General features: G+C 37.3%; 1 protein-coding gene across 1 annotated transcript in view; it reads right to left on the reverse strand.

Annotated features, from left to right (window-relative positions):
* Positions 1-25,632, reverse strand: part of CYTIP (cytohesin 1 interacting protein) — a 62,536-nt gene that overhangs the window by 30,457 nt on the left and 6,447 nt on the right. The gene's annotated exons all lie outside the window — the stretch shown is intronic.

Raw genomic sequence — 25,632 nt, forward strand, 5'->3', positions numbered from 1 at the left:
AATTCATTAAGAGAAGAATAATCCCTTCAATAATGAGGTTGATATTCATGTGGAAACAATTAAATCATAGTTTTTCATTAATTATAATAGTAAATTCCAGATGACTTAGGGAGTTAAATGTAAAATTAACTTTAAAATTAAAATAGTAGCAGAAAACAGACTATTTAGTAAGATTAGATTATGAATGGTTTTCCTAACAATAAAGAAAAGTCTAGAGAGCATTAGTAATATAAATATTAAAAACTTCTGTTCAGTGAAAGCTATAATGTACATGGGTTAAAGCTAAGTGACAGCAAGAAATTATTTGTGATACACATTTTATTAAAGGCCATAATACATAAAAAAAACTTTAAATTGTGCTTTGAAGAGAAGTATTCTTTAATGAGCAAAGGCCATTAATGGATAATTTACAGAAGCAGCACAAATCATTAATATACTTATTAAAGGATGTTCAAACTTTTTAGCAGTCAAGAAAGTAAAACTTGAAACAATAGTTAGATACTAATTTTTGCCCACCAAAAAATGAATAGAAAAGCAAAAATTAGTGATATCCAGTATTGGTGGTTACAAATAAATGAGCTCTTGGCACTTTGTAGAACTATAAATCAATAAAACTATATTAGTAGGGTAGTTTGACAGTATGAAATATGAAACATGCACACCAGGAATTCTACTTTTAAGAATGTACCCTACAGAAGTATTCTTACAAGTACAGAAAACAAGACTATTCCTTGTGACGTTATTTGTAATTGTGAAAAGTGGGAGTTTTAAATGTATGTTAGTTTAGAAGTAGCTAAATACTTTATGATAATTTACTCCAATGGAAAACTTTGCACCCATTAGAAAGTATAAAATAAACATTTATATGCACAAAGATCTTTAAGACAAAGCAAGAGAAAAGATAGAAGAACAATGTGCACATTATCCTATTTATTCCTTTTTCTTAAAGATCACAAATCTATACATACACTAACATATATGGACATAAAAAAGATTACAACAGATAAGGATAGTGCCCTACTTATGATGGTCTGACAGGATTTTTTGACTTTATGATGAAAGCAACAGCATTCAACAATTCAGTAAATTTCGAATTGTGACTTTCAGCCTTTTTTCAGGCTAGGAGTGTACTCTCTTGTGATGCTGGGCAGGGCAGCGGCAGCCACAGCTCCCAGTCATCCACACAATTACAAGGGAAAACCACCGGTACACTTCATCATTCTGTGCTCACTCACTTTCAGTACATTATTCAATAAATTACATGAGGTATTTGACTCTATAAATGAAATAGGCTTTGTGTTGGATGATTTTGCCCAACTGTAGGCTAATGTAAATATTCTGAGCATATTTAAGGTAGGCTGGGCTTAGCTATGATGTTAAGTAAGGTAGATGCATTTCAACTTACAGTATTTTTAATTTACAGTGGGTCTATTGGGGTGGAACCCATCACAAGTTGAAGAAGGTTTGTATATACTAATCTGTTACCTCTGGAGAAGAAATTGAGGGAGAAAGTGGGGAGGGTTGTAAAGGAAGACTTTCAAAATTTATTCTGTATGTGGTTTGAAGCTTTTATAATAAGTATGCATTCATATATTAGTTGGTCAACTTTAAAAATATCAATAATTCACAGAAAATTTTAAAAAACCTATCACATTTTGTTGATAATATTTCATGATTTTCTAGGTCTTCATACTGTTTATGCTTACTGATGAGGAATTATTAGTCTATCCACTGGACACTTGACATTTGTTTATAGGTTAAAACTTTATTTTGCTTAATGAGGTTTTTTTTCATCCTGTTCGGTAATTCTTCCATGTTTCTTTATCATTTTTTTCAACCAAGTAAATTTTCTCTTCAAAAAAGACTACTGGAGTTTCCACAAAATAGTAAAGGAGAGTAACACAATCACAGGCCACTAATTTTCATGGAAGCAAAGGGCATTGGTTTGTCCTGCTGAAACCCACATTTCTCAAATGGCAGTTCTCAACTGCCTAATTCAGTTCTCGTTCGTCATTTATTACCTCCACCCTCCCAACCACATTTACACAGCTCCATTTCAAAATCCAAATCTTTTATCAAAATTCAGGGTAAACAAGTGACAGTGTTCCTTCCTCTTCCCTTAATTAATACACTGTGTCACCGTCAGGGCTCAGCTTTTACTTAACTTGCTCAATGGGCATGGACAGTGTTACCCCACAGTATTGGGAAGGGCTTTAGGGCTTTAGAAAGTAACTTCTTAGAAAGCAAGAAAACTGTTGTGGGACTGGAATTTTGTGTAATGCTTGGAACAACAAAATACATGTTTGAGATCTAGGTAATTTCCCCTGGCCTTTAAATAAAATCCAAACTTTTTAGCCTGTCGTTTGAGTTCCTTATATTCTAGTAGAACTTATGATGTCATATCATACCACATTCTGGTCACACTGGCCTTCTTCCTAACCCTCCAACAGAAAACAATTTCTCCTCAGGGCCTTTGCACTCACTATTCCCTCTGCTTGAAACACTGCTCCCCAACCCTGCCATCAATCTTCATTTGTCTTGTTCTCTCTGTCTGTCTGTTTCTCTCTCTCTTCAAATCTCAGCTCAAATATTATCTACTAGAGAGGTCCCAAATATTCCCAATTGAATGGATAAAGGTGTTAAACAAGTCGCATCCAAATGGAAGAGCTCTAAGGAGAGCTTTCACTTTGGGGTTCCCTAATTAGGCATCCCTCCAATCTGCTCACCACCCAGAGCTGCCTGGACTGGCCCTGCCACCTGTAGAGGACTTGCCTTTGACAATAGCAAGAGAATCAGCAGAGTAGGGCCAGCAGGAAGCAACTTAATGGATTGCTTCTCACCTTCTCCATTTTTGTTTCAGGTCTAGAAAGGTAGGTGTGTTTGTGCGTGTGTGTGTGCACGTGCAAGAAAGAAGTACAGAAGAGCAAAAAGGTAACTTCTTAGAATATCAGAATCTTCTGTTTTCTTTCAATCCCTGTCTACTTAAAATTTCAAAAAAAGATATAAAAATCTCAATTTATTTGAGATTCAAACGTAACTCAGAGAAGAATAGTATATTAGTCATTTCTGTGTGTTCCTAACCTAGCACAGAGCCTAACAATGGACATCAGTAAATATTTCTTAAATTTATTGAATTAAAATAATAAAGCCAGATATAGCAGAAGGTAGTAAGCACAGGCGAGAAACCAACAATAATACATCCCTCTTTGATAAATCCATAGTATTTGTTAGAGAGTATATATATATGTGTGTGTGTGTATAAATATATATATATTTATACACACACACACACACAGATATATATATCTCCTTGAAAAGATTCTAACCAAATTCACAGAATGTTAGACTGGAAGGAACCTCAGAACCATCTAGTCTAAGTCCCTTAATTTTCAGATAAAAAAAAAATGAGGCCTAGAAAATTTAAGTCTTGCCAAAGAGACAGAGTAATTAAATGGCAGAACTATGACTAGACTGCTTGGTCTCCTTCAATTCAATTCCGTAAGTACTTACTGAGAATACAGTCATAGTAACAGCTAAGCAATGTGCTAAATCATTTAGCCTCATAAAACAATGAGTATAGTATTATATTTATCATTATTTCCCAGTTGAGGATACGGAGGCCAACACACTTGCCGAATGTTACACAGCTAATACCTATGACAGCCAGGATTAGAATCCAGAGTACTCAGTTCCAAAGATAACAGGGTTAACCACTGTGCCATACTGCCCCCCGCCCCCAAACTGTGCTATAAAGATGAACCACATATGACCCCTGCCCTCACAGAGATCAGAATCCAGAAGAAAAGACAGAGAAAAAATGTCTCAGTATGATAGTAAGTAAAATTAGTGATTCTAACAACAACTATGGATTTACCAAAGAAGGATTTCCTTTACTTCAACGCATAGCCCTAAGAAGTTTACAATCTAAATAAAATGGTATCATCCATATACAATTAATCATAATAAAAGGAAAAGTGCCAATTATTGGTAACTATCTTATGGATTAAACTGTATCACCCCAAAAGATATGTTCAAGTCCTAACCCTTGGTACTTGTGACCCATTTTAGAAGTTGGGTCTTTGCAGATGTAAACAAGTTAAGGTGAGGTCTTAGGATGGCCCTCATCTGATATGACTGGTGTCCACATAAGAAGAAGGAAACGCCATGTTGAAGGGAGACACAGGAAGAACACAATGTGATGACAGAGGCAGATTTTTGATTGCAAGCTTTGCAGTTGTAAGCTAAGGAACACCAAGTATCAACAGCCACGACTAGAAGCTGGGAAGGGGCAAGGAAGGCTTCTGCCTAGAGTCTCAGATGGAGCAAGGCCCTGGGGACATTTTAATTTCAGATTTCTAGCTTCTGAAACTGTGATGGAAAAGAATTCTGCTGGTTTAAGCCACTAAATTTGTGATAATTTGCCACCGCACCCTAGGAAGCTCACATGCTATCCATTCTTCCTCACATTTAGAGATATTATGACTATTAAAAGTGGAATGTGCTCTCAATCTCAAGAACAGGTGATTGTTCAGCACCTCCTTGGCCAGCATATTGATTCAAAATTACAGTAGAAGTTCTTTGAAATAACAAGTGTTGAAATTTCATGCCCAAACATATGACAAAGAATTATCTGAATGCAGAATTCAGATGAATTCAGAAACAGTGACACTCTCTCTTTAGCCAAGCACTGTGAGCATTCTGTTTCACTAATAAGCTGGGGAGTAGGGGTCAAAAAGGTTGTGAAACAAATGATTTAACCTAAGATAGTTGGACAGCTGGCCTGGTTCCCAAAACAGAAGTCTGGGAAAATCGCCACGTAGTTCAGACACTGTTTCCAGAGGCAGCAGCTAGGACGGCTCCCTCCTCACCAACGGAAAAATACAGAAGCTACTGCCTTCTGCACAAGCACCTGACCGCGCGGTCCTGCCAGTCTCGGCCAGAACGTGGTCTGTCTCTCTTGTTGGGCAAAGGTACTGTCTTCTACTTAGGATTTCCAAAGTTAGTGCTAGTGTAGGGTGCATTTCCCTATATACCCAATGCAGGAAGAAATGCCACATCATTCTGCAGATCAAAATAAGTGACACAGGAAATGGAAAATATCTTTGAGAATGTAAAGTCTTATAAAAATTTAAGGGGTTTAACGTTTCCTGGAGGCTGCTAGAACTTGACACATAACTTACATTCCTCTAGTACCATATTTCTAAAGATCATTTTGGCCCAAATCTATTAACACACACCCTGAGGGTGGGGGCACAGCATTCCAAATCCAAAGAATGCCAGCACATCAGCTACAGAGCAAACTTCAGACTCCTTCACATGGTTCGCAGCACCTTCCCTAACTTGTGTCCAGCATCCTTCACGACTGTATGTTCCTGTGTGTGCGCGCCCTTAGGTACACACTACTTATGATAGGAAAAAGGCCAACTGACTCAGCTTGAGTCTTAAGCCCCTGGGCAAGTTAATTAACTCATCTGAGCTTCACTGTCCTCAGCTATAAAATGGAACCAAGCATTATACATATCACCAAGTAAAACATAACAGTACCCAGAACATAGTAATTGCTCAATAAATGTTTCCTGTAATCAGTATTATTATTACTCATAGTTTGCCCTCCAGCTACCCTAGGCTACTGTGTTCCCTGAAAATACATGGTTCTTTCCAACTTAACCTTTGTTCACAACATATTGTTCACTTGTATTTACCTATTCCACCTCTCTCCGTAGAAATCCTACCCATTCTCCCAGGCCCACCTTAAATACTAAATCCTTCATGAAGCCTTGCCTGATATCCCGTAGCAGAGCAGCACCTCCCCAGGGCATCCAAAGCATGTTTAAAGGGTCTCTGTTATGATAAATCACACTTTGCCTTGTTAAAATTATGTGTACCTGTCTTTTCTTCCATAATAACTTGTGAGCTCACCTCCTCCAGCCCCACCCCAAGACAAAGTTCCTTTCTCATTCATCTTTGTATCCCTCCAGCACTTGGAAGAGTGACTTTCTCATAAAAGCTGCTCAGTACACATTTGACGAATACATCCATAATCTGCCCAAAGCTCTGGCAGCTGATTTATTCTCCCAGTGATTCTTTCCTTTGAGCAATGTAGGTATTTGATGAATAATATTTACTGTATGTTTAATACTTAAATGTAATTTATGTTTACTGAGTTGTTCAGCTTAATTATAATGAGTCTGAAATAATTTGGTAGTTTGAAAGGAAAACCCAGTACAGTAATAATATGTCTTATACTTTATTTCTATGATGATAAGGGGCCATCAATTATAATATTCACCATTGATTTTCTAACTACATTTCAAGAAAAACTTCCACATTAAATGTACCCAAAGATGGTAAGAAACAACCTATTTTCAGAAATGTACAGTGGGAAGAAGCTGTGCATCAGGATTAAAGAAGTGCAGTCAGGGCTCTTTTCTCCCAGCCTTGTCCCCTCCATGCCCCAGGATGTACACACATTAACTAGACTTGCCCAGCCAGTCCTGCAGAGCAGAATGCAGCCTCCCACCTCATTTGTTTCAGACTTCTCTTCTTCTATTTGATTGGATCTCACATTTTGTGACTTCTGCCTCTAAAATCTCTAACATCTGTCTCCCCCTTTCCATGACCACCTGCTTCCTCCAAGCTCAAGCCCTGGGTTCAGTCCTCAATGCAACATAATTGCAGACAATTGGTCTCCCAATATACAGTCTCCCCAACCTATCTATTATTATCAAATCATGTCATACCCCATGCCTACTGAGTTAAGTTTAGACTTCTTAGCCTTGCATTACAAGTCACCCACAATCTCCATCGACAGATGACTGGGTAAAGAAGTTGTGGAATATTTATACAATTGAATACTATTCAGCCATAAAAAATAATAAAATACGCCATTTGCAGCAACATAGATGGACCTGGAGGTATCATTCTAAGGGAAGTAAGCCAGAAAGAGAAAGAAAAATACTATATGATATCCCTTATATATGGAATCTAAAAAAAAGACAAATGAACTTATTTACAAAACAGAAACAGATTTACAGACATAGAAAACAAACTTATAGTTACCAGGGGGGAAGGGGATGCGAAGGGACAAATTGGAAGTTTGAGATTTGCAGATATTAACTAATATATATAAAATAGATAAACAATAAGTTCATACTGTATAGCACAGGGAACTATATTCAATATCTTGTAGTAACTTATGGTGAAAAATATGAAAATGAATATATATATGTTCATGTATGACTGAAGCATTATGCTGTATACCAGAAATTGACACAACATTGTAAACTGACTATACTTCAATGAAAATACGTATATACAAAAAAAAAAAGAAATACTTCCAAATTGGTAACAAAACAAAACATCTGTGTGTAATAAAATAGTTCAACCAAAAAAAAAAAAGGCACCCACAATATAAATTCTCACCAATTTTCCAGTCTTAACTTTTAATCTAAATAAATTGATTTAGAGCCTCCAAGATATAATAATATCCTTCCTCCTGAGACTATACCTAACAATGTCATACCTCTGCATCCTTGTTTAAACTATTATCTCTTCCTAAAACCCCCTCCCCATTTCTATTTATTGAAATTCCCTCTGCTATTAAGAGCTGAGCTCAAATGCCATCTCCTCTGTGAAGCATTCACTATAGACAGCAGCCAGACTGTCTCATACCACTACTGAATTCCTCTAAAATTTAGTATCTGCCCCATTCACACAGCCCTTGACACATCACCATATAACCCAGTTATTTATTTACTTGGCTGTTCTCCTATTAGGACAGAAACCCCTTTACCTATATGTGTGATCCTTGTAGGCTTAAACAACATCTTGGCTTAGTAAAACTTGGATGTACATATATCAAATAAATAAGATTTTTGAAGCAGATAATTTAGCTGTTTAGACATCACATGGAGGGTTCTGAGGTGACATGGATGGAGTCAGAGCAAATAAAAATTACTGAAATTAATAATTTTCAATATATTTGACATGCTTATTTAGTGGGACACTCAGAAGCGTGGTAGAGGAACAGTTGGCATGTTTAGAACACACTAGAAGGTAAAATAGCCATTGTCTCTGGCCAATTTGGTTTTTTAGACCAAATAGAACAAGTGAGAATTATAAAATGTTACATATTCTCAGACTCAGGGAAGGGAAAAACTAGGGGGTATGTAATCCAAAATACCTGTACTTTAGGTTAGCAGTGTCAGGAAAAAATGTCATCACCATTTTGCAGGTAAGAGAAGGAAGGGAAAATATGCCATTTTGCAGGAAGAGAAAAAGATGCATTTTTATGTCTTTCCTGCTAGTGGTACGACTTCAGCTGATAAACTCTGTAACACAGAGAATTTCAGCACCACCCTTCTCCATAAGACTGGAGAAGAATAAAAATGAAGTCTGTGTAAGAGATGCATCTGGAAAGAGACAGTAATTACTGGCCAGGGCTGATTAAAATTCTCTCTAGGATCTCAAAGAAGCACGCTGAACATGGCTGAGCAATGGAAGGAAAGTATAACAACTGTTTTGCAGAGCACGTGTGGAGGGAGGAACAAAGACAGGAAAATATATCCCTGGCTTCCAGCCACAAGCTAAAAAAATGAATGAAGGAAATGCCAGATTGTATCGATCTGTCACTCCTATCTATGGTATGATATTCAACTCCATCATCGGTGTGTAAGATGACACTTTCCCTCCCTGGTAAGCAGATTGTTAATATTCCCTAGTCTTTCTCATGCTGCTGTATTTCATCTCCCTAAATAATAGCTATCATAAGGGCCAAATGTGTTTGTGTTACATATTTTGTCTCCCTCACACACGGCAAAAAATTCTATACATTTTATATGCTGGTAGCAAATCAAATAGGGAATGTTTACCTTCCCTCTTCACTCCAGAAAACAGACCCAAGATTTTACTGCCAGGACCAAGGATTACAAGGTGTTTTTTGCCACGCTACGGACTCCCACTTTTCCCTGGCTTTGAGAGCAGAGGCTTTTGAAATATTCTTCCTAAAATGCAGGGATAACATAAACAATGCTCACTACAATTAACTGGTTTGTTTTCTCATTACTGCTAAACAATGATTTTATTTTTTCAAAGGGTAAAAATTCCCTTAAATAGTAAGGAGTTCACAAGTGCCTGCCATTATCCATTTGTCACTCCCCACTGGATCCCTTGCTTACTGTTTGCTCGCTTCCCTTTGCTTAATGGTTTGGTTTTGGAACATGGTTCACTCAACCAAGCAACAAAAAACCAGAATCCCCTAAATTACTGAAATCTCCAGAAAAAACAATGTACTTGTCTGCAGTGCTGGGGACAAACTAGGAAGTAAAACAGCCTTTGTCATTTTCAAGTGAACCACCTTGCCTTGGTGTAAATTCTCTTTTCCTCCACTTTTGCAGTGTGATTTTCAAGGTCAGGATCGTCCTAGAAACTCTGGACTGCATGGGTCTTTGAAGATCAACTAGCTCTTGCTCAACAAACCCTGAAGCCCTCTTTGTCATTCTCCAAGGGAGTAGTAGTTAATTATTCATGCAATTCCACTGGCTCCTGAAGGATTTAGGTGCAGAGAGGAATGCAGTTCTGTTATCTAGCTTTTAAGTACTGGCAATCTGTTAGTTTTATTTAGTCTGTAATTGTCTTTCTTTTCCTTTCCTTTTTTCAATCTTTTTTTTTTTTTTGCAAAAATTCTAACACAGTTTGCAAAGAAACAAACAAAATTGGCATGCAAACCAGGTTTGAAAAAAAGTAGGGCAGGCTGAGAGGAAACCAGTGGACTCCCCAGAAGAAATTGTACTTGGCATTAATTTTTCTATTTATATTTTTTCCCTCTTTTTTCACAGCTGGTATTTGAATACTGCTAAGAATAAGCAAAGCACAATGGGCTCCGCAAAGGGAAGGAAAGAAGATAAGCATTGAACCCAACTGCCAACATCATAGGTTCAAAAACATTTCCCCTAGTTCTAGGAGTGTTTCATCCTTAGTTTTAAAAATGCTATATATATTTCTTTTCTTATCAAGGTTAACTCCATACACTCTGCACATTTCTTCTCGTTCCATATTTCTGGTAGATGAGAAGCCACTATAAAGTTTGACCTGGGAGACTTTTTAAATTACCCAATACAAAGTCCTCACTTTACTGATAAGGACAATCTGACACAAAGAGGTAAAGCAACTTGCCTGGAGACATGGATAATTGCGAGCAGCTGTAGAAGGAGGCAAAGGTCTTCTCCTTTCCAGACCAATGCTCTTCCTGCCAAACCACACTACCTTTTACTGGCAGATCATCATTAGAACCCACTTTGCCTTTCTCTCATCTTTCTTCATAAACCCAACCTTCTAAACTTTCAATCATTTTTATGGTCTTTCAACTAATCCTAAAATTTCAACATGGCATAAGATAACAAGTAACTTTTCAAGAAAATATAAGATTATCAGTTCCTTTTTCATAATGGTATCAAAAGTTCCAGCTTTCTAACCTTACTATCTTTCTTTTCCTCCTAGTAAAAATAATTCTTTGCTGCGATTTCCTGACTTTAGACCAAATTCTCATACATATTTCTGTTTTTGCTACTTTCCTACTCCTTTTCATGTGCTACAGATCAGATTGCTAAGATTTCTGAAGCCTGACACAAGAATCGTTTAGTGCTCAATTCTGCTGCCTACTGCCTGTCATCCGTCCATCAATTCAAAAATGAATATGTAGGAATGTATTTCACAGTCTTGGCAGGACAAATTTTTTAAAGACTCTGACTGATTTACAACATTATACCAAATTGCTAGAAATATACTCTGACAAAAAATAACCTGCAATACTAAAACATAATTATAGGAAAGCAAAAAAAAAAAACCAAAAACCTGGAAAAAGTCCGAGATAAAACAACTCTAAATGAAACTGCTTTTCTTTCTATTTTATTTGTTCTTTTAAATTAAATAAATCTATGACAGTTTTTATGCTTGATTATTTGAGGCAGAAAGGAAAGGAGATAGAATATAGGTTCAATCATGGTAACTAGAATTTCATTAGAAAATAAAATTAATATATTAAAGCAATAAAAAAATTCATTGTACTAAAATATACACATTGAATTAGCATGACCTTTCTTCATGAAAAGTAAAAATGTTGTGGATATAAATGATCTCACACTTTAATAAATGATTCTATCCACCAAACCTTTGATTGTCTCAGGTGGAAAATGCAAAGTTAGTTTAATACGCACATAGTAAAATTTTAAAAACACACATGGACATTGCCACAGACTTTCTGTTCACCATCAGTCTACATAAGAATGGGAATTTGGGTTAGTAATTACAAAACATTCTAAGTGTGCTGCCTAGAAAAAGTATGTCTTTTTTCTTCTATAAGAATAAAATGGAAAGAGAAAAAAGAAAGAGGAGCATAAGGGAAAGAGGAGGAAAATAAGGGGAAAAGAGGAGAAGAAGAATTTCCTCAGGAGGAAATCAGGAGGAGGAGAAGTTTAAAGACTCTCCCTGAGTTATATGAAGATTCTCTCAGCAGGAGAAAGATGATTCAATTAACTCTCAAACTTTTTTTTAACTTTATAATTCATGTCTTTCTGCCAAACTGTCCCTTCACATCACCTTTCTATTGACACTGAAGTCCATCTAGAATCTCAAAAACAAAAGATATGATTGGAGTAAAACACATCCTTGGGATAATTCCCCTTCCTCTGCTTCATTTCACAGACAAAGAAATTTAGGTAGAAACAAGGTATTCAATTTTCCCAAGCAGGCATAGAAAATTATTTTAAATAAGTTAGAAGAAATAAATTAATTCCAGAACAAAATAACTTTGGGCAGGGGGTGGTATGTTGGTCCCGTAGATCAGTTTTCCAGTAATTAATAACTGAATAGTTAGAAAGGATATATTGTCTGTCCTCAAGTGTTCAATTCTATGCATATAAGGACACTCAAATTGAAAGACTAAGAATGATATTTTATTAAAAGTTGTCACAGGAGTTTATCTTCCCGGTCCTTGAGGTTCTTAACTAGAAGAGTTGGAGCTGAAGTGGTTGGTGAAAAGCAACCTTCCTTCAATGAGTTTATTCATGTAAAAGAAACTTAAATATGGAAAATAAATTTAAACAAAGCCCCAATTTTAGCTTCCATAGATTGTGCCTATCTAGAAAGTGATTTGGAGAAGAAATCAGGAAGAAGCTAAGACGCTAATGACAGGGTTTGGATAAAGCATGATAAGTGACCTGATACCAGTCTTTTGATTTTCTAAAAGAGGACATGACTGACGTCCTCAGATGTCCAGAAAAGAACAACCTGGTTATTACTCTTCAAGTGATTACTTGTAGTGGCACTTTCCAGAAAGGAAGGCCATTCGAATTAGCATGTATTGTCAAGAGAATTTGTGGGGTGTCTGCTTCTGAAGTTTTACAAAATTAGGCAGGATACCTAGGGAAGAAGGCTAGATGAAATCCAGTGACTACATGTAAGAATTGAGTATCATGAAGCACCCATCTAGCCCAAACAATTCAGGCAAAAGACCAAAAATGTGGCAACAAGATAATATATCCTATTATCTTAAAAAAAAAAAAAAGTAAAATGGAAATTGCCTTAATCTGTCTCTTAGCATTTGCAGAAGAGAACATATTGCTTGCATCTACAAGGACTGGAAGATACTATCAACAATGATCAGTTTGTGGGGTCACAGTTCCTGCCAGGGTAACCTGATTATCTTTGGCTCACTTTTAATCTGGGTGGAAGTGGTGAGAATGGCTGATGTTGCTTAACAGCTCTCAGTGTTGGTGTTAAATATAGAAAAGTCACAAAAAGATTCTTATCTACTGAGGAATGGAAAACATTGTTACACATGAAAGAGTCAGAGAGAGAGGAAGGTGGGAAGCATCCTCCTTCCTGCTACACATTTCATTTATGAACAAAGCTCTGGCCGGCCCTAAAGGAAGCTCTGTACCCGAAAGAAATAGTTGAATGTGTGGTAGGAACTGAAAATCAGATCGATTATGAATAACATCACCAAAATATGTATGTGTATGTATTACCTGAAGGCAGTGATGGAAAAATGACACACTTCAAAACTGGAAACAGGATAACTAAATATTGTTAAGAGGTGCAAAGATAATCAATTCTGAACACTGTAATGTTTAATATCAAAGAAGAAAGATTTGAAACAACAAATCAAAAGAAAGAACTTTTCTTTAAAAATAGCAGTTTTATGCAGTTTTATGACTTAAATATGCAGTTTTCTGTGACCTTAATTCTCATACTAGCTTACACATCAGTTGGAACTTGTTAGTATAGTTGAAGATGAAAAGACACATTGGAGGTTCTCACTTCTTACAAGCATCCCACAGGATAAAGTTCACTCTAAAAAGAGTTGAAGAAAAAAAAGCATGATGTATACATACCAAAATATTTAAAGACTTCACATGTCAACATACGGAGTAAACAATCATTGGCATTACTTTTATTTGGAGTTAGTGTCTACAAGAGTTTTTGGTTAGAGTTGATAAGCTTTGACACATAAGAACAATCACTGTACATGGAATTTTTGAGGAAACAATCCCATTGTCCTTTGACAATTATACCTCTTTGGTATCCTTTAATAAATCGTATTTAAAATTTTTGGCTTAGAAAATATAATCTGAGTAATTAGACACCAAACCCAATCATACATTTTCACGACTTGCTTTACACTCTTTACATACAGAAAAACTGAAGTTAATAATCTGGATTAGATTTAACTTTTCTCTGGAGAGAATCTGTGAAAAATCAATTCAAAACAACAATCTTTAGGAAAGGTCTACTAAAAATCTGGCTCTAAGCTAAAGGAAAGCAATGCTGGAATTATTAAAACCTCATCTCTGCCTGCATGAGCCTACAGTCGGGTAAGAAATCAACATGCTCATTTCCTTAGTGTACATAACAGAAAAATGGCACAAAGCTCTTCAAGAAGACAGAACAGAGAAATTCATTTCTTTTTGAGATGAGATGGGAATTGTCTTTGAAGGAGGCAGACAAATTCAGAGAATCAGTGTAATTTCAACAGTTAGATATGGTGGCCAGGGAAGAATCAACATTTCACATGCAAAAGGCAGAAGCACAGGAAAAGATAAGCAACAGGACTTTGTGACTCCTAGATGCAGGTAGCAATGGGAGAAGGAGGTGATGTCTCTGAACCATCCTGGGGAACAGGAAGGTGATGATATCATGGGCAGTGATGACAAGTTGCCTAATGAGTATGCTCCATTTTTTGATCCTAATTTCATTGCCACCACTGCAGTCAAGATCCAGCAAACAGCGCTCACCCTCTGAGGTCCAAAAATTAAAATCACATTGGGAAATCAAATTCTCTCTTTATTTCACACTACAGAAGCCATTTCCCATGGTAGGGCAACAAGTGTCAAGATTCTCTAGCTTTCCAAAAACAACAATTTTGAAATCCACACTAAATGTACAGCTTGATCTCAACTAGATAACGGAGTGCCTGACCCTCCCTTTAGATCAATGTTCAATCAGAGAATCTGATCTGAGTATCAAAAGGCTGTCATGAAATTCACATTTCAGTTGCTTTCTCTTCCTACATCAGGCAACCCCCAATGGTTACCATGAAGTCATATTCTACCAGTGAATCTTGTCAGTAGGAGAAGAACATGGACAGTGACAAGTAGGCAGCAGGAGATTGGCAGTTAGTGATCTACTCAAAAGTAATGGTTTAAAGTAATTTAAATGGTAAAAATAATAATAAAGCATAAACTACCATTTCACCTCTCTTGCTAGCACTAAATTAAATGGAGTAAAGCAATATTAAGGACACCCACTTGGGTGGAGAAGTCAGTAGGCAACATGACAGAAAGTTTATACAGGTAGCTAGAAATATTTATCCAAAGACATTGACCTTGTTTCTCTGATAGAAATTTTCCAAACACTTAAATATGAGTACAAGCTCTTTTTACATTGTATCTCTGGTTCTAAGCCCTTGCAAATGTGCCATCATTCAACTTTAATGATTGCTTGCACTAACTCTGTCAAGGCCAAAATGAGAGGAAGAACAGAGCACTTGGAACTTGAATGCCCCAATTAAGACCCCTCTGAGGGAAGACCACAGGTATGTGAATTGCAGTTGTACATATGCATGTGGTGGGGGGGTCAGAGATTATTCCTAAGGACCAGGTGGGTCTGACTCAGAGTTATTAGTTCAAATGACATGACACCAAGAGAGAACAAATATGTCAATTTTCCGTGAGCAGAGTGCGGAGAACTGGCTGAGGAAAACATATGTGAGATGATGAAGGACAGCACAGAGGAGAAGATAGAGAAACAAACAAACAAAAAACCCAAAATAAGACAGAACAGGAATGGGTTCTGAAACAAATTCTGTGAGTAGGGCCTTCCATCCTGTCTCCACGTCTCTCTTTTGCACAGCTTACTTTGCCTGGCTTAGTCAAGCGATGTGTTTTCAAAACCTGACCTCAGTAGGTATTACAGACTGGTCTCGAGACCAGAAGGCCAACATAGATACTGTCAGTGGTTCAGGCCCTGCTCTGATAGACACCTATAATATTCATTCCTCTAAAATCTAAGAATAAACAAGATACAACCTTCACACTTGGTCCTCATCTTTTTCTACCCAGAGTTTCACCTTCATACTAATTTAACCACTGCCAAATGTGCAAAGATTTTGAGCAATTCAGGTGAGCTTCACTAGAAAGGGGCAGGGCTTTACACACTGACTGTGGTTCCTAGAGGATGCACAGTTTCAGTGCACCTGCTCACATGAAACTCAGCCTGGCACGGCCCGTTTCCCCTTCACAATCAAAATGGCACTTCTCTGAAACCTCCCAGGCAAAGAAGACAGCTCAAAGCTTCAGCTAGTTACCCCAGGGGAATCATTTCATAAGAACTTTTTCTAGTAACCCCTAGCAATTGTCCCTGGTGAGATTTCGTACCCTGGAGGCTACTTTTGAGATAATGGGCAGGATCTTCACAAGCATGAGCCACCATCTCCCCTCCCTCTGTTGCCCGTCTCAGGCCAAGAGCTGCCTCCTCCCAACCTGGAATCAACAATTCACTTTCCTGGATGTTAAGTAAACACCTACGATAAACAAATTCAGGAAATAAAGGTCTGGACAATAGAGGGATATGCCTAAGATAAAAAGATACTTTGTTTCAAGTTGTATTTTCCAAAGATGGGCTCATCCATATAGCTCATCCCACACAATGTCTGTGTGGGACTGTGGTTACTACAGAAATGATGTTATGTGACATCCAAAGGTAAGTTATGAAAGAAAATTACAGCCTCTGCACTATTCTCTTGATTCTCTTGGGATGCTTGGAACCCAGTCACCACACTCTGAGGAAGCCAAGCTGCTACATGTAGGTGTCCCAGCCACCAAACTGGATGGTGTTCCTAGCTGAGAGTCAGCATCAAACACCACACATGTGAACCACTGAGACTCCAGATGATTCCAGCCCCCAGCCTCTGAGTCACCCCAGCTGATGCTAAGTGGAGCAAAGATGAGATTTCCCAACTCAGCCCTACCCCAATTGCAGATCTGTGAGCAAAATAAATGTTGTCTTTAGTTTAAGCCACAAAGTCTTGAGATTATTTGTTACATAACAAAAGGTAACCAGGAAGGCACACATAGCATGACCTCAGAGAGCTTACAGTCAGTTCAGGGAAGCATGTTCACTAATAACTCTATGTGAAGGTATGACACAAGTAACTTAAGAGATCCATAAACTAAAAAGATATGCACACATATGTGTGTATATTCTGATTTATGCATAGACAATTTCAAAACACATTAAAAATTAATAATAGTTACCTCTGCGGACTAGTCCTTGGGTGCAAGGGAAGGAAGACGTCTTTTTGTTTGCCTGTCTTTGTATGTTTTAGTCCTTGCCTTATGCATTCACCTACTTCTGTAGCTTTAAAAACAGTTTAAATTTCTAAAATAATAATAAAATGAAGAAGAAAAGAGCTAAACAAGTGCTGCTGATCTCCCATGAAGACTGTACTTCAGGTACATCTATATACAAATAGTACCAACCACATATAGTTTTTGTGAAAATTAAAGTGCTGTGGAAGTACCTGACACAATACTAAGTACTCAGTAAATATTAATAAAAATATTAAGAAATCCTGAGTGGCTGAGCACTGGCATGATATGTGGACACAGGGTCACAAATGGTAGACTCAGACTGTTGCTTTAGGAAGAAAGACATTCTCTCTTCTGCTTAGATTAAAGGAGAAAAAGGAACTTGTATTCTTAGGTGTAATTACAAGAAAGAGTATATGACGGCTTTGATAGCAATGTGAGAACTTCTGCAAATGCCACATTGACTTGCATTTTCCAGAATGTTAAAAGACCACTAAATTAAAACTTTCCATTGCACTTCCCCATTCTGCTTCCCCTTCACGGTTTTCATTGGGTGTGACGAGTTGTCTGTGTACTACAGATGACTGCCATCCATCGGAGGCCAGTGTTTAGAGGTTTACAATAACTTTTCATCTAACATTTAGCTTCTCCCTGTATTTTGAGAAACCAGGCACTATCTCAACTATGTCAAAGGAATAGCTCGCTACCTTTCCATTTGTGCTTCTGTGTAGTTTTCTCACTCAAGTTATATAGGATGGGGTGGGATACCCAAAAGATGGAGACTGTTATTTTCTTATTCTCCGAAGTGTCTCATGTTCTAAAATGTTTGTGAAAACACGATCTAGTTCTAAAAGGTTGGAAGTGGAGAAGGTGCGGTTGTCTGTGAGATGACATGAGACTATAACCATAGTATTTCATAACTGACAAAGAGTGACCTTAAGTTTTGTATATTTCAGGGTAATGGCATCATCACTCTGCTTGCAAATTCAAATGACTAATGAGTAGTTCCTCTCTGACTCAGGAATTTCTGTTGTTTCCTGTTTGGTTTAACTTACCCAAGTATCATAGAAACAGATAAAATATTACTTCAGCTCCTTAAAGGTGGCAAGACTTAATGTTTTTTCTTATGAACCAGGTGTTTTACCTCATTCAAATTTCTGGTATTTTAGGAAAATTTTTATATCTCCATTTTCCCTTCTTTAACTTAGAGATGATTCCAGCTTCTCAACTGTAAGAAACTTCTCTGTACTCACAATGAATTGAACGAAAAGAAAGAAAGAAAAAGAAAGAAAGAAAGAAAAAGAAAGAAAGAAAGACAGAAAGAAAGAAAGAAAGAAAGAAAGACAGAAAGAAAGAAAGAAAGAAAGTGAAAGCTTTCCAAAGAAAAGAGAAACCATGCTAAATGTTGTCAAGAGCCAACTGGTTGCATTTAACTAAAATTTAGCCGCTTTAAATCCCTTTTAGAATAAACAGGGGTGAGACTAAATAAACCAAGAGACTGACTAAATAACAAACAAAATCTGGCTGATTCCATCACTATGTAGCAAGTACGAACAAATGTGGATGTGAATTGTGATGAATGTGGAGAATGGACGGAACAAATTGTATACTCAAAATTCTTGCTGATATATTGGTGGAATTGTATAGGGGCATGAAGCTCCCCCTCAATTAGCTCTATGTGAAGTTCCTGAAGGGGAGAAATTTACCTACAAAGATTTTGTGACAACCCTTAGCTAGGACTTCTGAAAGTTGGTCCAAGCCACTAGCAAAAAAAAGAAAAAAAAAAAAAAAAAAAGGACACAGGATTTATGTGACACAACCAACAGTCAGCCCCAGCTGTTTTCCAGACCATTTCCCCCTCCACTTCATGTCTCTGCCTATGGCAACATTCTGAAAAAAGGAAGTGGAAGGCCATCTTCAGATAACAATGAGCTAGGGATTCCCTTTGATATCTTCTAAGCACCCTTTTATCACAGGCCTTTAGCAATAGGGTTGCTTCACAAGAAGACTACTCAGTATAAGATGAATAAGGTCTGAGGATCTAAAGTATAATGAGACTATAACTGATAGCACTGTATTGTATGAATGAAATTTGCCGAGAGAATAGAACTGAAATGTTCTCAACAAAAAAAAAAAAGAAGAAAAAAGAAAAAAAGGGTAAACCTGTGAGGTGATGGATATGTTAATTAACTCAATGTGAAGAATCCTTTCAGGATGTATACATATATCAAATCATCATGTTGTACACTTTAAATATCATACAGTTTTATCAATTATTCCTCAATAAAGCTGGAGGGGGAGAAAAAGAAGTCTATTGAGGTTGACATTACTTCAAAGCGAAAAATAGAGCTCCACTGATGCATGGCCTGTAGCTAAACATATCTTCTATTCTTAGCCTCCCAGGGCGTACCTCTTACTCCGTCATTGAAAGTGCCTCTTCAATGATCTGATTAGAACCAATTTGATACCTCCTCTAACTTCAGCCCTTTGACGTAAGAAATTTCTACACTTTTTTTTAATCCATCTGCCAAAGCACACACTTGCACACAGCCCTTTACCTAGCATAGAGAGTAAAAATTTTAATTTGTTATTGTTCTTTCTTATTTTATGTATTCTTTTTAAAAGTAAAAAAAGTTTATTTTCATAAAAAATTGGGGTTTTTTTTTAACTAATAAAACTTTTATAGCATGCCAAAGCCACAGTATATTTGTAGGGTTACATCAGAATTGCTGCTGTTTTTAGTGTTGATCTGATAATCCAAGCGCTTCTCTCCGTCTTCAAGGGGAGTGGTTTCAACTATAATTCATTTTTTTTTCTGGCCAAGAATTAACAGCTCTAAGCCAGTAGCAACCAACACTCAGCAGACAGTACAAACAAAAACAAAAAAAACAAAACAAAACAAAACAAAAGAGAAAACTAAAACCTAATGACACTTCTGCCCCCACGCCTCCCTACCGCTTGCTGACTCTGGAGTCTGACAGTGTTTCTCCTCCGGTGGAGCCTGCCTGCCCTCAAGAAGACCCTTTGCTTGCCTTGTGTAGTGGACTGCATGTTTCCCCTCCCCAATTCATATACTGATACCCTAAAACCCAGTGTGACCGTATTTGGAGATGAGCCCTTTGGGAGACAGTTAGGTCACAAGGGCCGCGCTCTAACGATAGGCTTAGTGCCTTTACAAGAAAAAGACAAGGGAGCTTGCCTCTCTCTCTCCACCATGTAAGGACCCGGCAAGAAGGAAGCTGACTCTCAGCAGAATCTGACCACGCAAGGCCCATGATCGTAGACTTCCCAGTCTTCAGAAATAAATATTTGTTTTTTACACTGCCCAGTCTGTGGTATGTTTTATAGCAGCCTGAGACTAAGACACTTGAAGGCTATGATAACTGTGAACCCCACAAGGCCCACCAGGTCATTCCAGTCATGTTACTGCCAGCGTGCCCCATACCAGTCAGCACTGCTGGGACACGCCTTGCATTCGGAATCAAGAGAATTGCAAATAGAGCTCAAGCGCAATTTGGTGTTAAAGATTGTGCATATTAAAATTTTAATGTGTTCTACAAGCTGAGAATAATATTCAGTAAACCAAAGTTTCTTAAACTTTCTGAACCTCAGTAACCTCACCTACAGGATGAAGATAACATATTTGTTTTCGCAGGGTTGTTCGGAAGATATGAAAAAATGCCTACGACAGTGCCTAGAATATAGTCACTCCGAAAAAGCCTTAGTGATACGAGGAGTAGGAGGAGAAAGAGAAGAAGTGGTCATAGTAGAAATAGTCACAGTAGTTGTCATAATAGTGGTAAATAGTACCAGTAGTAGTAGCAGCAAAAGTAATAGCAGTAATAGTAGTAGTAGTAGAAGCAGTAGTAATAGTCCTAGAGGGAGCAGACGCAGCAGCAGCTGTAGAGGTAGCATTATTAGTCACAGCAGGAGCAGCAGCAGTACCAGTACAAGTAATGGTAGTAGCGGTAACAGTGGTGGTGGCAGTACTAACAGAAGTAAGAGTAGGAGCAGAAGTAGTAGTGGTGGTGGTAGTCATAGTAACATTAATGAGGACATCTGGAATGCTATTAGAAGATGATGAGAAGGGAGACATAAGTTGTGACCTGGGACAGTACAGGCTGATCGTGTTAATGGGCCATCATGCCAAGCTTTAGGACAGTAAGGTTCAAGAAATTTGAGTCAGTGAAGTCCACTTCTGAGCCAAGCAAGGAAGAATCTACAAAAGGCATCCTGGAGAAATGGCAGCATCACTTCAGCTTTGGCCACACAGATCCTCTGATGAAGCTGTTTACAAAGTGAGTTCATTCTAAGAGGTCACTTGATGGGCCTCAAACCAACCTCCAGGATCTGCAGTTAGACACCAGATGAACTCCTGGATCCAGCAGGGCACATTCAGGATTTTTTTTTTTTCCTTTTTAACATGTATTAAGTAACACTGAGAAAGCATCCCAGAATTTTCACAAACCAAAACACCACCAAACCCAGTGATTTTTCACTTCCCCATTGTTTTCCAGAGCCCAGCCAAGCTTGGTCTGGATGATTTATTCTCTGTCATCCTGGTGCTTCTGGAGTCTCAGAGTATGCTTGTGTCACATACTTCATGCACGTGTCTCTCATAAAGGAGGGATCTGGAAGCATCAGACCCCACAGCTTTTGGCTTCTCTTCTTCAGGTTCTAGATTCCTTCTCCAGGAAACTTTCCCTGATCGCTCTCTCCAAACGCCAGTCTGAGTGTCCTTCTTGCATACTATGTTCTGCTGCAGCATGTGGGAATTTTCTTACCACATCATGTTGTAATTAACTCTCTCTTTTCTGTAATTTCCAATAGATTGTGAGCTCCTTCAGGGCAGGACCTCTTTATTCTTCTTCACTTGTATCTCGAGCACCTAGCAGAGTGCTGGGTAGTGGCTGGTGCTCGCTCTATATTTGCTAAATGAGTGATTGAATGCTAGAGGTAGAAGCAATGGTAGAAGGGTTTATAGCAGCGGTTAATAGCAACAGGAATTCCAAGAGGGAACAGAGGGCTTATATAACACACAGTTATATCACAGGTTGATACAACTCCACACTTCTAAAGAGACTTAGTGACTCAGAGGTTTTGAAGCCTACCTATAGACATTCCAATGTTAAATTAGCATTTTACAATTCTGGCTGCAACTTTTACATTTACAAAGCAGCAGCCCAAATCACAGCTGTCCTACCAGTAGGTATGTGCCCACTGAAAGATGAACTGGCTGAAGTGATGACATTTTCCTGTAAAAGGGCACAACACCATTTGCATTTAAAGGTTTGGCACTGGGGTACAGTATTTGGTGGCCAAAACTGCCTTCAGAGAGAAAGTGGAATGGGAAATAAAAGAAAGTGAGAGTGGAGGAATATGAATTCATAAGCAGTATCTCCTTGGCTCAGCAGAGCAAAGCAGCAAAATAATACATATGCCATGATGATTAATGCCTTGGGATTCGGTGACATCACTGTTTGGAGATCCAACAACCAGAATGTCACATCCCGGGCTGATGGAGAACTCCATGGAATCTTACTGAGACTGAGGGGAAAGAAAGTGCTACCCTCTGTATATTATTGTTCAAGGATGACTCAGTGGAAAATACAGCTTTAAATATACTTTGTTTCTATTCAAGTTTATTAGACATAAATAATTATATTCATGTTTTAACCAAAAAAACAGTATTTCCTAAAAAGGAATTAAGAAAAACAGCAATCTTTTCTATCATGTCTACCTAGGTGGTCACTCACTCTTGGAAAATGGGATTAGGTGGTGGTAGGCAGGACAGTGCAAGGGAGGACAGGAAGAGATGCCAGAGTAATCTGAGGAGACAGAAGCTGAACGTATAAACTTGAGTGTGTTAATCAGGGATACACTATGCTAAGAGCAAGCATGTAAGAGCCTGACTCTGAAAGGGTTTGATTAGAACCAAGAGGTCCAGTTGAGAACTAAAAATGCAGGGAAATAAATTCTCCCGGCCATGGAACAGAGCCTACAAGCAAGAGACAAATACATCTAACTTTAGGGGAGGAAAGCCTTTAAAGAAAATAATTAGACTTTCAAACTCCTCTAAGACAGAGGATTCCGACTGACATGAGGGTAGGAAAAGTTGGAAACTTCTGTATATTTAGACTATAAAGAAATAAAAACAACAGTTAACAAATTACATCTACTTTTGCTCCTGCTTCCCACAGCCCCTAAATTTATAATATAGCATGCATTGGAAAGCATGTTTATGGTCTTAAACAAAATATGGAAAATGCTAGTGACTATATTCCAAGACTCATTTATTTGAAAACCCCTTAACCAGACATTCTAGAGGTAATGTTGAAAATCTACATGACATCTGTAAAAATATGAGTTTGGGCAGGGAACTGGTTTATTTTAGGGAAACATTGCCTTTCATCAGCATATCCCTGGGGATGGGTTGGCTGCTGTCCCCAGGGGCTGAATGAAAAGCACAGGTCTGTCCTTGGAGTTGTTCTGTTGAGTCCAGTGTTTGAGCCAAAAGCATTCATTGTTACAGCTTTTGTATTTGCTCTTTGCTCCATTCCAGCTCTATCATGATCTCAGATTTTCAATTATATCCATGTGCCTCTCACCATTTTCAATGATCTTCCTTTTCTTCTTTGTCTTTGTATTACACCCTGTATTTCTTTCTTTTTTCTTGTTTAAAACAATTTTCCTCATGATTGTCTCTGTTTTAGGTAATTTATAAAATATAGAAGTCCATTCCGCCACCAATAATCATTACGAACATTTGTCATGAACTTTCTCATCCTTTTTTATTGTTATTAGTTTTAACTAGATGAGACAATTGTCCATAAATAATTGTGTATCTTCTCCTCTTAACACTTAAAACACTGTCTCATAACCATTTTCCTTTCTAAGAACTACTCATAACATGATTTTAATAGTAGTGTGATGATCCGTCCTATCACTGTAACATATTTTCCAGTTACTACCAACTAATCCAATTTTATTAATATTTTCACTATTATTTCTAATAGTTCACTATTAGAAGTGATGTTTTTAAAATGTGAACATAAATCTTTGTCCACATAACCATTTTCTTAGGACAAATCCTTATATGAAAAAATACTGGTTTTAAAAATATGGCTGTTTTTAAGGTTCTCAATGGATATTGCTAAATTATTGGCAGAAAGCTTGCACATGAAATTATCCGTCCATTCTGAAGAATTCCTAACAAACTTGATTATCGGTTAAAAATCTTTGTTAAAATGTACTCTGTGAAAACTGCTACCTAATTTTTGTTTTAATTTGAATTTTTTAATTTGCCTTTCTTAAATTACAAAAGAGGGTGAGTATTTTGTTAACCTCTTTTGCGATTTTCTTACAGATATGTATGAAAAATCACAATTTCTTCATTTTGTTTACGGTATACAGAAATTTTTTATTTTATCCATCATGCTTTTCCTGTGTGATTTCCTTCGCTGCTTTTAAGTTTAGAAAATCCTTTTTCATCTAGAGGTCAGATAAATATTCATCTATATATCTTCCAAGTTATTTTGGTTTAAATATTTAGACTTAACTCTTTAATCTATTCGGAATAAAATGGGTAATAATTTTTATAGGGGATGGACTAAACTGAATTTTTTAATTAAATAATCAATTTCCCCAAATAGCTTTTAAATTACCAATCCCCTGTCTCACTGATTTACGGTGCTTCATTTATCCCATAAAGATTTTCTATATTCTAGCCTATTTATTTTTATTACATTAATAGCTCTGATCTTTAGCAAGTACTGGTGCTTGTTCTTATATTTCAACTCTACTCCTTACTAGCTAGCTTTCAGTAGACTAGTTATGGCCTCTCTGTGACTCAATTTTCCTCATCTGTAAAAAGGGCATACCAATTTTACTTCCATCATGAGATTGTCATGAAGATTAAACTGATTAATAAAATAAAGAACTTAGGACAGTGCTTGGCACAAAGTGCCATGGGAGTATTGGCTATTATTATTGTCGTTATTCTACGCTAGCAGGGCAAGTCCTTCTTACAACTCTCATCTTTCAAAATTTTCATACCTACTTTATCTGTTATTCTTTCAAGTAAGCTTTATATTCAAATTAAAACAGATTTCTTTAATTTTTCTGATAGTAAAAAATGTATGTCCATTATAAGAACGTTTTTCAGAAAATGTATAAATATAATTTAAAATCATCTATCATTATATCACCCAGAGACATGTTCTTAACATATAGTTAGGAAATTTCCAAATATTAACTTTTCATTAGTTGTGCAAAACCTCTTCTTTTGATAAGAGATAGTCTGAGAGACCAAGGCACAGAGTGGGTGTCTGTAGCTAAATGTGAAAGAGTAACATAATAGGCAAAGGCCAATTGGCCAAGGGACTAAATTTCTCAGAGCTATTTCATGTATAATTTGCCAGCTTCAGTTTTGTCTTTCTCTGTTTCTTTTAACCTGGCTCAAAGACCAACTAAAGTATTGAATAAAGGAAAGAATGTTCTAAGAAAACAGAATCCCAACTTTTGGGGACTGCTGTTTTTTTTAGGTAACAGTGAGTCACTGTAGGGTTACATCATTCAGAACAGTAACTGTGGTGCAGTTTTCTGTGGGTTTGGAGGTAGCTGCACTATCAAGGAGAAGGCTTCCAAGAAGAGGTGTCCCTATTTAGCCACCTGAGCTGCTGCCTAGTCATCTCAGGATCAGCATTAACGAGGGTAAAATACAGAGGCAGTAGAAGACTGAATGCCTCTATCATTTGCTAGATGTTCA

This window comes from Vicugna pacos, chromosome 5, assembly GCF_048564905.1.
Source record: "Vicugna pacos chromosome 5, VicPac4, whole genome shotgun sequence".
Classification (NCBI taxonomy): Eukaryota; Metazoa; Chordata; class Mammalia; order Artiodactyla; family Camelidae; genus Vicugna; species Vicugna pacos.